This window comes from Balearica regulorum, chromosome 1 (assembly GCF_011004875.1).
Source record: "Balearica regulorum gibbericeps isolate bBalReg1 chromosome 1, bBalReg1.pri, whole genome shotgun sequence".
Lineage (NCBI taxonomy): Eukaryota > Metazoa > Chordata > Aves > Gruiformes > Gruidae > Balearica > Balearica regulorum.
The window spans coordinates 177,312,919-177,327,144 of record NC_046184.1 but is presented as its reverse complement, the minus strand read 5'-3'; the positions used below and the strand labels follow the sequence as shown (position 1 = coordinate 177,327,144).

Genomic DNA, 14,226 nt, shown 5'->3' with positions numbered 1-14,226 from the left:
GCGGTAGTTCTTTAACTAATCGTCCATTATTAACCTCATGGAAGAGGCAGGTCTTCAAGACCGTGGTGTTTGCACAACAGATTGTAAAACTGAGGCCCAGAGTACCAAAGGGGCTACAACTGTCACAACTGCATCTGATAATGGGAGAAAATGAACAGAAAGGGCTGAGTTCCTGAGCAGGAGCTGGAATCGCCCAGCGCAGCATTACGCCGCCTCTGAAACGTGAGGAACTGCTCTGAAACGTTTCCCATGTTCACTTCAGTAGCCATGTTTTATCCTCCGGTAAATGTTTATTCGCTCGCTCTTGTATTTGAGAAAACTACAGTTTTTGATGTTATGCTCTCCTCAAATGCAGCTATGTACTATTATTTATACTGCTCCTTAATAGTCTTTCTTTACTGTGATGCATTAGGCTTTTGTCTGCATATAAGAACACTGGACTCCTAATCACATCATATCCTATTAAAATGACTCCTGTATTATAGCATATTAACTATTCATCCACATCATTGCTTGTTATCTTTGCCTCCATATTATTATGTATCAAATTCTTTTCCATATCATATTTGACTCAAATTCTAGCATGCTAGAAACTGACTCCAATTATTCTGTACTAGCTATAGTCAAATTGCACTAAATGGAATTGCTTACATTGTATCATACTGGCTACAGGCTCACACAATACATTATACATGAAACTGATTCACATTATGCTTAGCTAACTAAAGACTTTAATCTTGAAGTGTTGAGCATAAAATGCTATCATTCTTCACTGAACTGGCTCTGGTCACTTGATCATTTTGTACCTGGGATTGCCTCTTACAGGCTGTTATTATTAAAGCAAAATGGCTTTTCCTCTCCTGCAGTTCTCCCACTTTCTATGGAGAGCTGATTCATATGCTAATGAACAAGCGCCTTTACTTCATGCCACCGCACTGCAACGCTGGAACCGGACCTATGGTGCACCTATAGCATCTCCCCTTCAGTCCAGCATAGTGAAAAAATGCGCTATAAACATTTGCCTGTGTGTTCAAATAGCAGGTCATGTGCTAGCTATTTAGCAATCCGTAATATTATCCCTGGAGGCCTTGTTTCTTAATTGTTGCTTAAATCATTAGTAAATACTGCCTCGGTCCCATCTCCAGTAGGAATTATTCAAGGCCAAGTTGCCGGTTCTGCCGAGATCTTTTCCCAGGCATTTGCTCTGCCCGAACTAGCACTGGCATTGCTCTGCCCTTGACTCGGGCTTCTGCCCAATGTGGTCTCAGCGTAACCTCAGGAAATCCAGTTCTTACAAGAGGTACCGGTGCCAAAAAGTGATGCTTATCTTCCTAACCCCCAAAAACTTCAAGGAATCTATGAAGACCAGAGGAGAATGCTACCAAGGTAGGAGCAGCATATGGAGAGGACTGTTTTCTGCGTATCTTTACAAGCGTGCTGCTTTTGTCCAGACTTTATATTCCTGATAGTTTGGATTTCAGCAGCTTCCTTCAGTTTTCTTCTCTTCTTGGGTGTAGGGATTGAACCTGGAGTCTTTATTTGCATAAGTAGTTCAAACCAAGTCAATAAAAATATCTTGTGCAATTGAAACCATACATAACTACAGCATTTCAAAAAGCCAGGCAATTGAATTATAAATTATATTTATTCAATATACTCATTTTTACAATTTCAAAATGTATTTAATTGTTTTTCAGACTGGTTTTGAGAGCTTTAGGAAAGGAAAAACACTTAAGCAAACAATTCAGGACTATATATTAGTCTGTACTCTTAAATAAACAGCAATAGCTAAGTCAGTTAACAATGAATAATTTAAGCCAATCGAGCTGCTGAGATGGGGCAATAGTTGCAGAATCGGGCCCTTTTAATGTGTCTTTCCTCAGGAAAATAAACTCAGTCCCTGGATAATCAAATCACAAAAGGGGCAGGTGACGACCTTTATTCCATTTGAATGGCAGAACTAAATTTAACTGAATTTGCCATTTTTTTTTGACTGACAAAGATTGCAAATGTCACTTCATGGCTCTGAAGGGTCTACAAATGCACAAGCTGAAAACTGGCATTTTGCAGTGCCAGTGTTTAATCCTTGTCACTGTACAATCCAGCAAGGTGCCAAACTCCCATTAATTATTGCTGTTTATTTAAAGGTACAGATTAACATACAGACGTGAATTGTTTGCTTGAAAGTGTTGGGTTTTTTCTTCCTCGTAGGGCTTTAGTAACTATTTAGTAAAACAATAAAAATCAATTTGGATATAGCAAAAGAGAATAATAAACAAGTGTCGTTTAAAATGCAATTATTGGACCACTTAAAAGAGATGTAATTGCATGTGGCACAAAAAGAGAAAAAAATTGTTTGATTCTTTGCTACCCTCATGTTATTTACTATGATGGAAGTAGCTGATGAATCAGAATACAGAAGCAAATTCCAACCAGCCTGTTTTTGTGTAAGGTGAAAATATTCTAAGACCTGCAAATAACCTGATGTCTTATTGATGCTTTATTGTTTAAAAATGGGAGAAGGAAAAAGGCAGGAAAAGAAAGGGAGTCTAAAAGTTTTCAGACAAAACAATATCTGAAGAAAGCTTTACTAAAGCATTTTCATTTCCATCAAAACGGTAATGTAAATCTGATTGATGGAGTTATGCTGATGCAGTGTTGACTGGATCAGAATGAGACCCAAAGCGTGGAATGAGACCTCCTTCAGGCATTTACTTTGTTTTTCTGCTTTCAACTTCTGACCTGCTCCTTGCTTGCACAGAAAATAGAAAATGCTCAATTTAAATCAATATATGTACTCACACTAACTTGCATTAGTGAGATGGACATCTTTACTTCCAGATTTGAACCTAAATATCTCTGGTTTTCAGTCCTACTCTGATGTCAATCATGCCTCACCATTTACAAAAGGTTACTAAGGTAGTGAAGCTTGATTAAACTCTATGTCCTCTGGGGAAAAAAATACTCGTTTGACATAGACATAGCTTCATTCTTTAAATTACAGATAGGCAGGCAGACAGATGACTAATTTCTGTTTAAAAGCATTGTGCTGTTATGATCGCTTCTTATTTCTAACACTTCTGCTTTTCTTAACGTTCCGGTTAAACCAAGGGATCTAAGGTTTTGAGGTTTTATCTTTTGGGGTGGGTATGTTCTGCAATACAATTGTAGCAATATTGCAACAGCTATGGTCTGTGATTGAGCAGATTATGCCTGTCTATTTACCGTGCACATGCACTGAAGGGAAGAGCACAGATTCCTGAACCGCATCCCCTTTCCGTGCCCCAGTGGCATGGCTGTGATTCTCAAAGAACCTTTGTTCTTCAGTGCTCCAGAGCTGAAAAAGAGAAGGTGTGTGGCTTCCCTCTGTAGGCAGCAGTACCCCGACTCTGTACATGCCACCGTGTTCTGGGGAGTTGCTTTGATGTTATTTTGGCTTTCTGGAGGCTAATTCCTCTCAGAGCTCCTCTTGATGTGGAAGCCAGAATTCTGCAGAGTGCCCATGCAGAGCTGAACCCGAAAGAAAGGACTAATCCAAATGAAATTACTCTCATTAAAACAATGGGGGGAAAATTACAGGTCTGTGTTTGGTATGCATTCAGGAAATAGGAAGTGTCACCAAATATCTTCGTATTCATTTATGTTCTGTTCAGTATTCTAAAAATATTTTGATTCTGGACAAGAGAAAAAAAATCCAGAAGACCCTAAATCCAGAATTTGACTTTTGCATAGGTTTTCATGTTCCATTCAGTGACTTAATGGGCAGGCTCCTGAATAGGCAGAAGTTACTCAAAGTCTTAAAGTAAATAACGTGTTATCATGTGTGTGCTAAGTTGCAATGTAAGCAAAGTAAAAATGCACGGATAATGGAGCCATACTTTCTCTTCATGGGAACTTACTGGGCATTCATAGTCAGAAAATAGTTTAGGGGAAGAATAAAACAGAGAGTTTCATTGGTTTTCCTTTTTTACTACTAATAAATCACTACTTCTGCCTCCCATGTTGACAAGCGGCAGATGTTTCAACACAAACTCCATCAAAGTTAGTCATTTTGTCCTCTTCCTTATCAATGTTTCTGTCACTCTAAGGACGACATGCCTCAGGAAATAAGTAAGCACCTATCTATAGGGGCATCACTCAGTCATGCTTAGACAATTATCACAGCAAAACACACCTCAGACTAATCAATAATTGCTTTCCTTGTCAAATTTCTGGATGTCACAAGCAGCACCGAAGAGAGGGATCAGACCAGAGCAAAGCCTTGTCTAGACAGGTAGATTAGATTGCTTTTAGTCCTAACAAAGGCAGGAGGGTGCCGCAGTGGTCCACAGCAAAGCAAAGCCTCACAGGGCACTGGTCTCTCTCCGCCCGGCAACTGGGCTTGGGCAGACGTGGGTTGTGTGAGCAAGGAAAATCCTTCCTCCCGGGGACAACACCTTAGAATCAGAAAGAAAAGCAATAGGAAGAATTGCTTGGACGCGTGATAGGTTTTTTTCCTGGCAAAGTTTGTTCTGACATATGCCAGAAAGTTGTTATTTTCAGATGTATTTACAGGGATCAGTGCTTAGATTCCCTTTCATATCTCTGTCTTTCCCCTTTATCTTTCGAAAGCTTGGATAGACTGAAGGCCTTCTGGGTGATTAGCTTATATCTGTGCTTGCAAACCTCAGGCCTACAATGAGGAGAAGATACATGTTTCCAAGATAGGACATTTTGGAAAACAGTAACTCAAATTTATTCAAAGTCATATTTAGCCATTCTTTTTCTGTATAGTATCTATCAATGTAACTATTTGTCACTGAAGACAGTAAATTTGTGCAATTAAAAAAGAAACCTACACATTTTCTTGGACTGAAATCTCAAATGAAATGCATGTGATGCTAGAAAAAGACACATGGAAGCGTAATACAAAAATGATAAGTTTATCTCATTTCTGTAATTGGGAGGTCTTTTACTTTCAGGCATTACAAAGTATGTCAGTCGCTCTAGAACCAGATCCACCCTGCCTATGCTATTATCATACCGGTGAGGAGTAGTAATTACAAAGCCTTTTTTTCCCCACTGCTGCACTGCTGTCAATCCCCCAAAACACCTGCACAATTTAGTAAACTTCATATACTGAACACTAGTCATTTCAAAGGTGAACTTCAGCTATTGCTTGGCTTACGTTACTGTTCAGCTGATTCTTGACTGAGAAATGCAGAGAATCTTGTTGAAGAGGATTTTTTTCTTACTAAAGTGAGTGCCGGAGGACTTCAGGATATACGATGAGAGTAGCCAGCTGTATTCAGCACAATAATATGCTGTTCATTACTGACAGAAATAAGAATTTTTTTAATCCAGAAACTATGAAATTCTTATTAACATGATTACATTTAAAGGAATGGAGAAACTGTCTCTGCTAGCCCTAGAGATACATATTTTTTACAGATGGTATAGCAGGAATCTCTCTCTGTACACATACCTATGCTACTATGAGAGAACCAGTGCAGTTGTAAGCCTTGAATTTTCTTCCCCATTAAGTATTTGGCCTTGAATCTAAGTCTTTGCACAGGAGCAAAAATCTCCATTCTGCTGATAAAAGTGTTTGTTATCCCACTTTGGTCTGTGATGGGTCAGTGCCCTATACTTTCTCTACGGAACAACTACCCAGTTATTCCTCAGCTAGTCCCATCGGTCACTTGGAAGCATTTAATCTAAAATGTCATAATGCAAAAGCCAAAGCTTTTGCCAGTTTGGCAGTCTTTGGCAGTGACACGTCTATAGCTGAAGAGCAATATCTCTATTTTTTTATTATTATTATTATTAAATGGATGTAAGCTTCCAATCAGGCTGCTGAAGTTGAACCTAACTGGTTCTTTTTCAGAAGCTCATATGTTTCAGTTTTCCTAAAAATGGGGGCAAAACCTAAATTGGTCTTGAATCTGAAATGTGCTCTGCCTGCACACGGGCTTTAAGATACTTGGAAATCATTTCAAGATCAGGACCTGCATGTCTTAGTAGTATTAAGAGGAAGTAATGTTGAAAACACAGATCGTCCCCACAAAATACAGACATGAGGCTAATTTTCATAATTCTTTCCTTAATCGTATGAAGTTAGCATTACAAATGATTATGTCAGTTTTCCCATATACCCTAAGGCAGCTCTGATTTAAAGCATACTATCACAAATTTTTTTCTCATTAACACTGATACTGCTTGTTCTGATGTGAAGTGGATCTTCTGTAAGACTGTAAGAAGCTGAGAAGCTATGTGGTTAAAAAAACAAAGCTTCAAAAAACAGATCGAAAAAGGTCTCGGTTGTTGGAATTAAGTTGTGGACAGAATATAGGCATCTACCTCGGAATGCAGTCCCAAAAGCCTGAACTTAAATGCCATGAAACCGGAGGAAGTTTCTCCACAGCTTGCTTCAATTTACATAGTTAAAATTTCTGAGATACTGAACTTTTACTTTTGTGGCTGCTCAAAGGCATCTTAGTCTTGGTCTGTCTGAACAACACCTATCTCAAGCCCTATCAGGATCTACAAATGAGATGCTTTTCCTCTTCTCACTGAATAAAACAATGCATGCCTACAAAATCAAGCTTTGTGTAAAACACAGTGCATATTGGTTTACCTTATTTTTAAACACATCCATGAAATTTAAATGGTTTTAATATTTCTTTAGCCCAGAAGGCATTTACTCAATTTCTGTCTTTATTGACTCAAAATCACATCTCCTACTTTTCAGAAGAACATCTTGACTGTATCTCCTGATGATGCTGTTTACTTTGATACCACAGTTACAGCCCTACTGGGACAGGTTGTGTGTACGCTTACATTCCCTACTCCATGAACTGCGTACATCCCTTACCTGAAAGAGTCATTGAAAAGATCCTGCGTGGTGCCAGTAACCCTGACCCTCCACGAATAACCAGAACTTCAGGTTAAGACACTCTGCTACTGGGGGAGTGGTGCGGGCTCAAATCACGCAGGCCAGAGAGGGAAAAATCTTCTTGGTTCTCTCGCTTCCTTGGAGAACTGTCAGGAATTTCCAGCCTGTGATTCAAGTGCTCTTGGTCGTTCATTTACCACTTCGAAGAGGTCTATAACGGGTAATTAAAAAGCATGCCTACTAACAGTTATTTTCAGTTTCCTAAACAGAGGTCTCTTGTTCTTTAATATAATTTGTAGGAAGGGACAAATCAAAAATTTGTTCAAAACATTGCTCCAACGTGTTCAGCCACATGCTCTGCATGTGCACTGGGCAGACGCAGATCCTTCTTCTCTCGTGGCTTTAAAGGAAAGGCTGGCCTGTCATTCATTTTTGAAGGAGAGCACTCTGGAAACGTTAACTCTTCCCATGCGTTCCAGAGACAACCAAGGTGCCCCTGTGGGGGACAGACAACTTGAGCATGGACGTTGCAACCACTAAATGGCTTCCTAAATTACCAGCTCAAGTCCCATAAAAATTACTGAGACACTTTCCAAAATTTTATCTACTGCAAATTGTGTTATACAGAAGCACAAGGGGAGTTTCTGGACGTTTTTTTTTTTTTTTTTTTTATTTTTTTTATCAGAGAAATGTCAGAGAATGTCTTCATTATCCTGACTTTAAAAAAATCAGAATTAGAGAGTAATTAATCCTCCTTGAAGAAATTTACATCTAAATAGCAGTAACTGATCTAATGAACTCAAATTTATTGTGCTACAATGAATGTAGATCATGGAACAAAGAATAGTTGGAAAAAAGATTAATATTTATACAGTGTCATTTTTAAACAAAGCCATCCAGAATAATTAAGTACGTGTGTGTATGTAAGAAGGAGTTTTAGTAGTTAGGAAGCGTGCCTATGGTACGTTTTATAGCTTAAGATGCAATGAAAACTATTTTAATTGTATTTTAAAGAGACATCCTTTCTGTTGAAAGAAAAGTACAAGATTTTTGTTTAGTTTTATAGATAAATATAGAAGCTCTTCTTGTTTTCACTGAAAGTGCTGAAATCTTGGCCACTGACGTCAAGAGAGCAAGCTTAGCCTCAAACAATAGTTGTCAAATGTATTTCGTGCAATTTACAGCTATTTCTCATAACCGCCTGCACATCTTCTAAATGCAGTAAACAGTGTCATCTAGAGGATATTTTTAAGTACTGCATGTCATCTATAAACCATCTCTTCTACAAAGATTTTGACAAGCAAAGGGAAAGCATGAAGCTAGACAGTTGCCATAGTAATTATCTTTTTTTTTTTTTTTTTTTTTTTTTTAAAAAAAAGAGGTATTATTGAATACACTCTCCTTTCGGGACACCAGAAAGCCTAATACACTGTCACAACAAAATACTTGGATGCCTTAAGGCTGTTCATTTAATCACAGGTGTTTAAAGAAATTAAGCTAACATCCACTATTACTGTGAATCTTTGGTTTAGTTCAATTAAGGTGACAAAATAGTATGTAAAATTGCCATAATAGAAAATAAGGGAATAATTTGTAATATCATGTAGTTTTGACAGTGCATATTCAAATAATTGCCTTTAGTTATTTGTGCTTAATATAATGTAATTCAAATTGCATTAAGAAATTTATAAAAAATATTTTAAAAATGTAATTAAAACCAGCAAATAATAATTGTTAACTCATGAAACAGTACTGTGGGAGCTATGGTAGGAAACAATCTCTTTGAAAGGACTGAAAAGAGAGACACATTTTGAATGTCATCTTACATTGACAACTTGACATTACTAAGAGATTTCCATTTCCAACCTTAGATGCAGTGAGTGGCAACAATTAACAAAACCTCATTCCATCAACAGATGATGAGTTATACAGGTCTTCCTTCCCCTTTTTTTATAATTCAGTTCCCCCATTTTCTGGGCTAAAATCTGTATCACACCTTTTTTAGTTAAAAAAAAAAACCAAAAACCAGACAAACCCACCCACCCACCCAAACAGAAAACCTATATGTAAATAAGAAATTGCTGGGACAGGTGTTATTGTTTGCCTTATTTGAAGCTGTGTTTTTTTCTGTCTAGACCACAAACATCTTCACATCCTGCAACTCTCTGCTATCCCTGCTTTGGCAAAGAAGGACTTCTAAATTTCATGTGTTATCCCACTCCTGCTTGTCACAGTTTCATATTATTTTGCAAGAATTGAAATATCTAAGGCTGTGTCTAATTTCAGTCATGGGTCAGGCAAGAGTGCAATCTGTATAGAACTTGAGTGCAATGGGTCCATTAGGATGTAACGTAATATCTGTTTTACAAATGAGCTGCATTAAAAACATACCATTGCTTAATGAGGCTATAATGTTAATTAAATGAATTAAAAACTGTAATATGAAATAAAATCAAACAAGACAGTTACATGATACAGGAATTTAATTATAATAAAGTTTCAGGAAAGCTATCAAGTTAACTAGTTACAGATAAAATCTTTGACAGCATAATGCTAGCTAAAAAGCAATTTTTCTTTTATAATTCTGTTATAATTAAAGTGACCATCCATTTTGAAGGTTGACATCACTTGCATTCAACAATAAACTTATATTTATACGAGCATATATTATGGGAGTAATGACAGTATTAGAACGGTGACTGTGGTAATTAAAAACGCTACTGCATCCAGCGCATTACTGCCTGACAAGAAAAGTTGCAGACCCTTGCAGGAATGAAGCTAAAGGAAAGAGGATGCCTGTCAGGTGATGCTTTTCCTGTTCTAGTGACTCTCTCATAAAGTTTGGTGACAAGGATGGTAGGACCCTAATCATCTTTGTGATGAAGTAACAGTAGTAACAGTAATTAAAATAATGAAAAAAATGCTATTTCAAACCCATTCACGTAATCAAAAGACCTTGCTTTCTCAGGTGAGGAAGAGCCCACAGGGCCGATTGTGCACCCAGTTCCGAGGGATAGAGGTGGCGGGGCTGGGGGAAGTGCACAGCATCCAGAGCTGCCTCCTGAAGAGGCAGCAGCCATGTCCCCGCAGGGACGGGTGCTTCGTCAGGCAGAACTCTGCTGGATTTGGATGTTTGCCTGGTAAATGCATTTATAAGGAGAAAACAAACATGTTCCTGCAGTTGCACAGAACCTTTCTTATCTCATCTACTCTCTTTTATTTTCAGACGGCGGATCACTGTGAGACTGACTGCTCCCTGTGCAGAACTCGAGAGGCAGCATACGCAATACAGGGTAAGTTTCTGCACGTTGGTACTTCTAACATGATCACTAATGTTTCTACATCTCCAGAGGGTTTAGGTTTAGGAAGACAGTTGCTCTAGCAGAGTGTCTGGAGGTAAAGTGTGAACTCTAATGAAAGAAGTGAAAAAAGCAAACAGCTGGGCTTCCTATCCAGAGATAGCTGGGGAAATGGAAAAGGTCCATAGGAGCATCAAATAGGAAAATGCGATCCCTCGCAGTAGATTTTTTTTTTTTTTTTTTTGTAGCAAAGTAATGCTTTATGCAATTTAGCTGTAGAGATGATAGACGTTTAGGAAGCACTAGGTAGCAAAAGATGTGGGAGTATTCTGACAAGAAAGGGCTGTAGTCAGGAAGGCCAAGAATGAGGCAGAAACAGAGACAACACCAAGAGGGAGGATATAAATTAGGAAACAAAAAGAGAAAGAGAGCAGCATCTATATAAGTTTGGTATAATTAAAACTGAAGTTGTACAATTGTCAAGTTGTCAGTGGCCTAAAGCCTTGACCTCTGGTGTCTGTAGAGGACGATATAGTTCAGTGTTAAAGACGCTGCCAGAGTGTCTGAGGCTGTCCCCACCAAATAGTTTCAGTGCTTGCAAAAACGGTTTCTGTGCTCAGTGGAAAATATCACACAAATACAGTTACACCAAGTGCGAAACCTCAAAGGAAAACTCTTGAGGTAACTTTTGCCCAAAATTAGTTTTGTTAGCTCATTACAAATGAATATTTGTAGAAAAATGGACAGGGATGTCCATGAATTATCTGCGCATCACCATGTCTAAGTGTCCTATAATCTGCAGCACTGCCTTGTTATATGCAAAGTTGGGGGGTTGTTGTTCATAGAGGGTTTATTTTTCTGGAGGACAGCCAGGCCTTTCCTTTTCCACAAGTAGAGATCACTGGTAAAAAATACCATAGACTTTCATGAATTCACTTTTGGGAGAGACATGGTGCAATTTAAAAACTGTAGGAAGGAACAACCCTGACAAATCACATTTTTCTCTGCTACACTCCAACAACAAACAATTCTCGCTCCTGTTTTTACTTGCTCAGTAATAGTTAATTACATGCTGTATTGAAAATCCTCCATTGCACTGACAAACAGTTGAGAAACAGCAGGAGTTTATGAAACAAATACCTGCCCTTGCATACCAGTTTATAGAACTAGGAAGCTCTCTTGCAGACAGCAATAAAGATCAGGGTAAAGAAGATAGCAAGAACAAGCTTTAGCTGATGGTGTCAGAGGATTGCTGCTGGAACCATCTATTAAATGTGGATTCCTGGTATTGGACTAGATAATCACACTGAATTGATAGGATAGCACAGCCAGCAATGGCAGGAATATGTTTCCTGAAAATTTATGTCAAGGTTGCCTTGGAGCTGCAGGTATCATACCAATATAAGATTTCCTTGTCTGTAGAGATGCATTTTGTCATGAACATCTGGAAACTTACAATTTCTGACTGCTACTGGTCAGTTGTAAACTCATTTGAAACTGTCATACCTAACACTGGCATCAACAAAAATGCAGGTCTCAATAGAAGAGCAAGGCAGGAAGACACAGCATGATTTGAGGAGCTGGAAAGTGTCATATTCTCAAGTGGTGGCTTCAGAAGCAGCTTGTACCTTACTTTTTCTGTGGTTTTTTGTTTTTTTTTTTTTTAAGGAAAATGCCAAAAAAAAAAGTGGAAGAGTTCATAATTTTCTGCTATGGAGTTGAGCCTGCAGCAGACCCATGCACCCAGAGAGTAATGGTAATCTAGAGTGGAAATACTCTGGTTTTGTATTCCCACATTCCGGTGGGATTCTGCTTCTGAACATCAGATTCAAAGTTATTTAATAAATGTTATGATCTTCTGCATGGGCTATCTGAAATCTGAGGTCTTTACCTAGCTGCGTGCATATTATTTGCAGAAAGAAGCCCTCATGAAACTTCCCTCTGCGTTCATATGGTAAGAAAGCAAATGACAAAAAGAACTCCGAGAGAGAACAAAAGAACAAAACCAAAGCAAACTCAAAAAATGTTGCTTAGCAATGCATCCTGTATCACTCCAGGGGGATGGTCTTTGCCACAGATATTTACATGTTATGAGTGGAGTTTATTGAAAAGCAGAGAAACATTCACACAAAGCCAAAAATATAAATAAATGGTATATTGCAGGTTTTTTCGATGCTGCAAAGATCAAACCAGAATAAAAGACACAAGCGAAAAATACATGTATACTTTTTTTTTAACAGCGGGTAATTTAGATAAGGTATTTAAGGTTTTTTTTATATATGTTACTTGTGCTTTTTCTTCCTATCCTATTTTTGCCATTAGGGTTTATTTTTATATTCATAACTTTGTCAGAATGGTGAAAGAAGGAATTCTGTAACTTTAAAAAACCGAGGGTTGCAAGAATGGCAGGCTAGAAAAATTACAGGGCTTAATATTTCTTTTGGTGCTTTCATGACTGTTTAAGGAACTGAGGGTCTGGAAGAATGGAAAAGGGGGAAAAGTCCTTCAACATTGCTCATATTATTGTATTAAATTGCAAGGAGTAAAAAAATGAAAATAAGATAAATTGAGGATATTTCAACATTTACATTAATTACTATCTCAAAATCCTTTGAGGATTATAATTGAAAAAAATCTGTAGCAAAAAAAACCCCACCCAAACCTATAGCAATTGTCTTCATTCTTCCAGGTGTTTTTTTTGCAGAGAGCCTTGCCTATTTACACATCTCCCTTTCTCCCATTTATGGTCCACTTTCTTTCCAGCAGACTGCTACAGACCTCATTCCAAACTGGTGACAGTGTACTTTTTATCCTTTCCCTTCTGGTGCAGCACATTGAAATGATAAAAAGCCTTATCCTGTGAATATGCTCACTGAGTACCCGAAACCTAGGCATCATACATATTAGTTTTCCTCTCAGATTGATTGGTGCCATGCTTTAGGTTACAGGTTTCGTAGTTTCCTGTGAGGTACATTTCCTGGCACAGCATCGTACACTGTCCGAGGTGTATTTCACAGCTTTTTGTAATTCCATTTTATCTCAGCATTTTATCAGGTATAATGCATAGCATTTTTAACGGCAAACTCTTGCTGGGAACATTTTACAGCATAAACTTGCATATGTATGAAAATATATTGAGATGGCAGGGCACGGATGAGGCAGGAGGTAGAGAATATTTTTAACCTCTAACATTCTCAACACTCGGTGCAAAACTCTATTTATTTTATAGTGGAATTTGTGCACGTCTTCCGAGGATAAAAAAAATGGAATTTAAGGCACAGAAAGTGTCATATTTTGGCTCTAATATTACAAGGCAGAGACACCTTGCTGTTTGTGCCAGTATAGATAACTATGTTCTTTTATCACCTTAGAAGGAATCCTTCTGAGTAATAAAAATCCTCAGTACCTTCCTGATCTGTTCTTCTTAAACAAGCAAGTTCTCTGCTTCCTGGCTGCACAAGTGAATGACATCTTACGATGTAAGAAATGTAGGAGAAATACACATAGGATTACGTGCTTGTCCTCCAATAATCTCTTAAATTCTTTTAGCCTTTCCTACCGTTCAACACCCTGTCACTGTGACAAGTTAAACAGCCCGAGTTAGTTGTTTGTTCGCAGTTTCCGTGCACAGCGTGTTTTGTCGAAAGGCTGCACCGGACAGCAAGGTCAAAAGCTGCTGCTTTGTTTTGTCCTGGATTTTGCACCCTCTGAAAGGAGAAGGGAGATGGTGATTTTCTCTGAGAGCGAGCTTAGAGGCTTTGCGGGAAAAGCCTTGGCAAGCGCAGGGTGGAGCAGGCAGGGTGCCTGCAGCTGGCGTGCGAGCCGGCGAGAAAGCGGAGAGCGCGGACACGGAGGTGACGGGAAGGAAAGTTTCTGAGACGGTCAGGGGCAGTCTGCTGCAATCCGCGGTGAAACTGCGGGATGCAGAGCAAGGTCAGAAGGAAGGACGGGCGCAGTGGATAGGGGAAAGGAGAGATTTGTTTTCAAACGGTTTGAGCTGTATCCCCCACAAAATCTTATTTTTCTCTATTGTAATAGTTACCTTGTCCTACC

General features: G+C 38.5%; 1 long non-coding RNA gene across 1 annotated transcript; it reads left to right on the top strand.

Annotated features, from left to right (window-relative positions):
* Positions 1-12,119, top strand: LOC142599878 (uncharacterized). Its single transcript, XR_012833283.1, has 3 exons — positions 1-222; positions 10,101-10,167; positions 11,842-12,119. It is a non-coding gene; the product is annotated as an uncharacterized LOC142599878 (long non-coding RNA).
* The last annotated feature ends 2,107 nt before the right edge of the window (positions 12,120-14,226 follow it).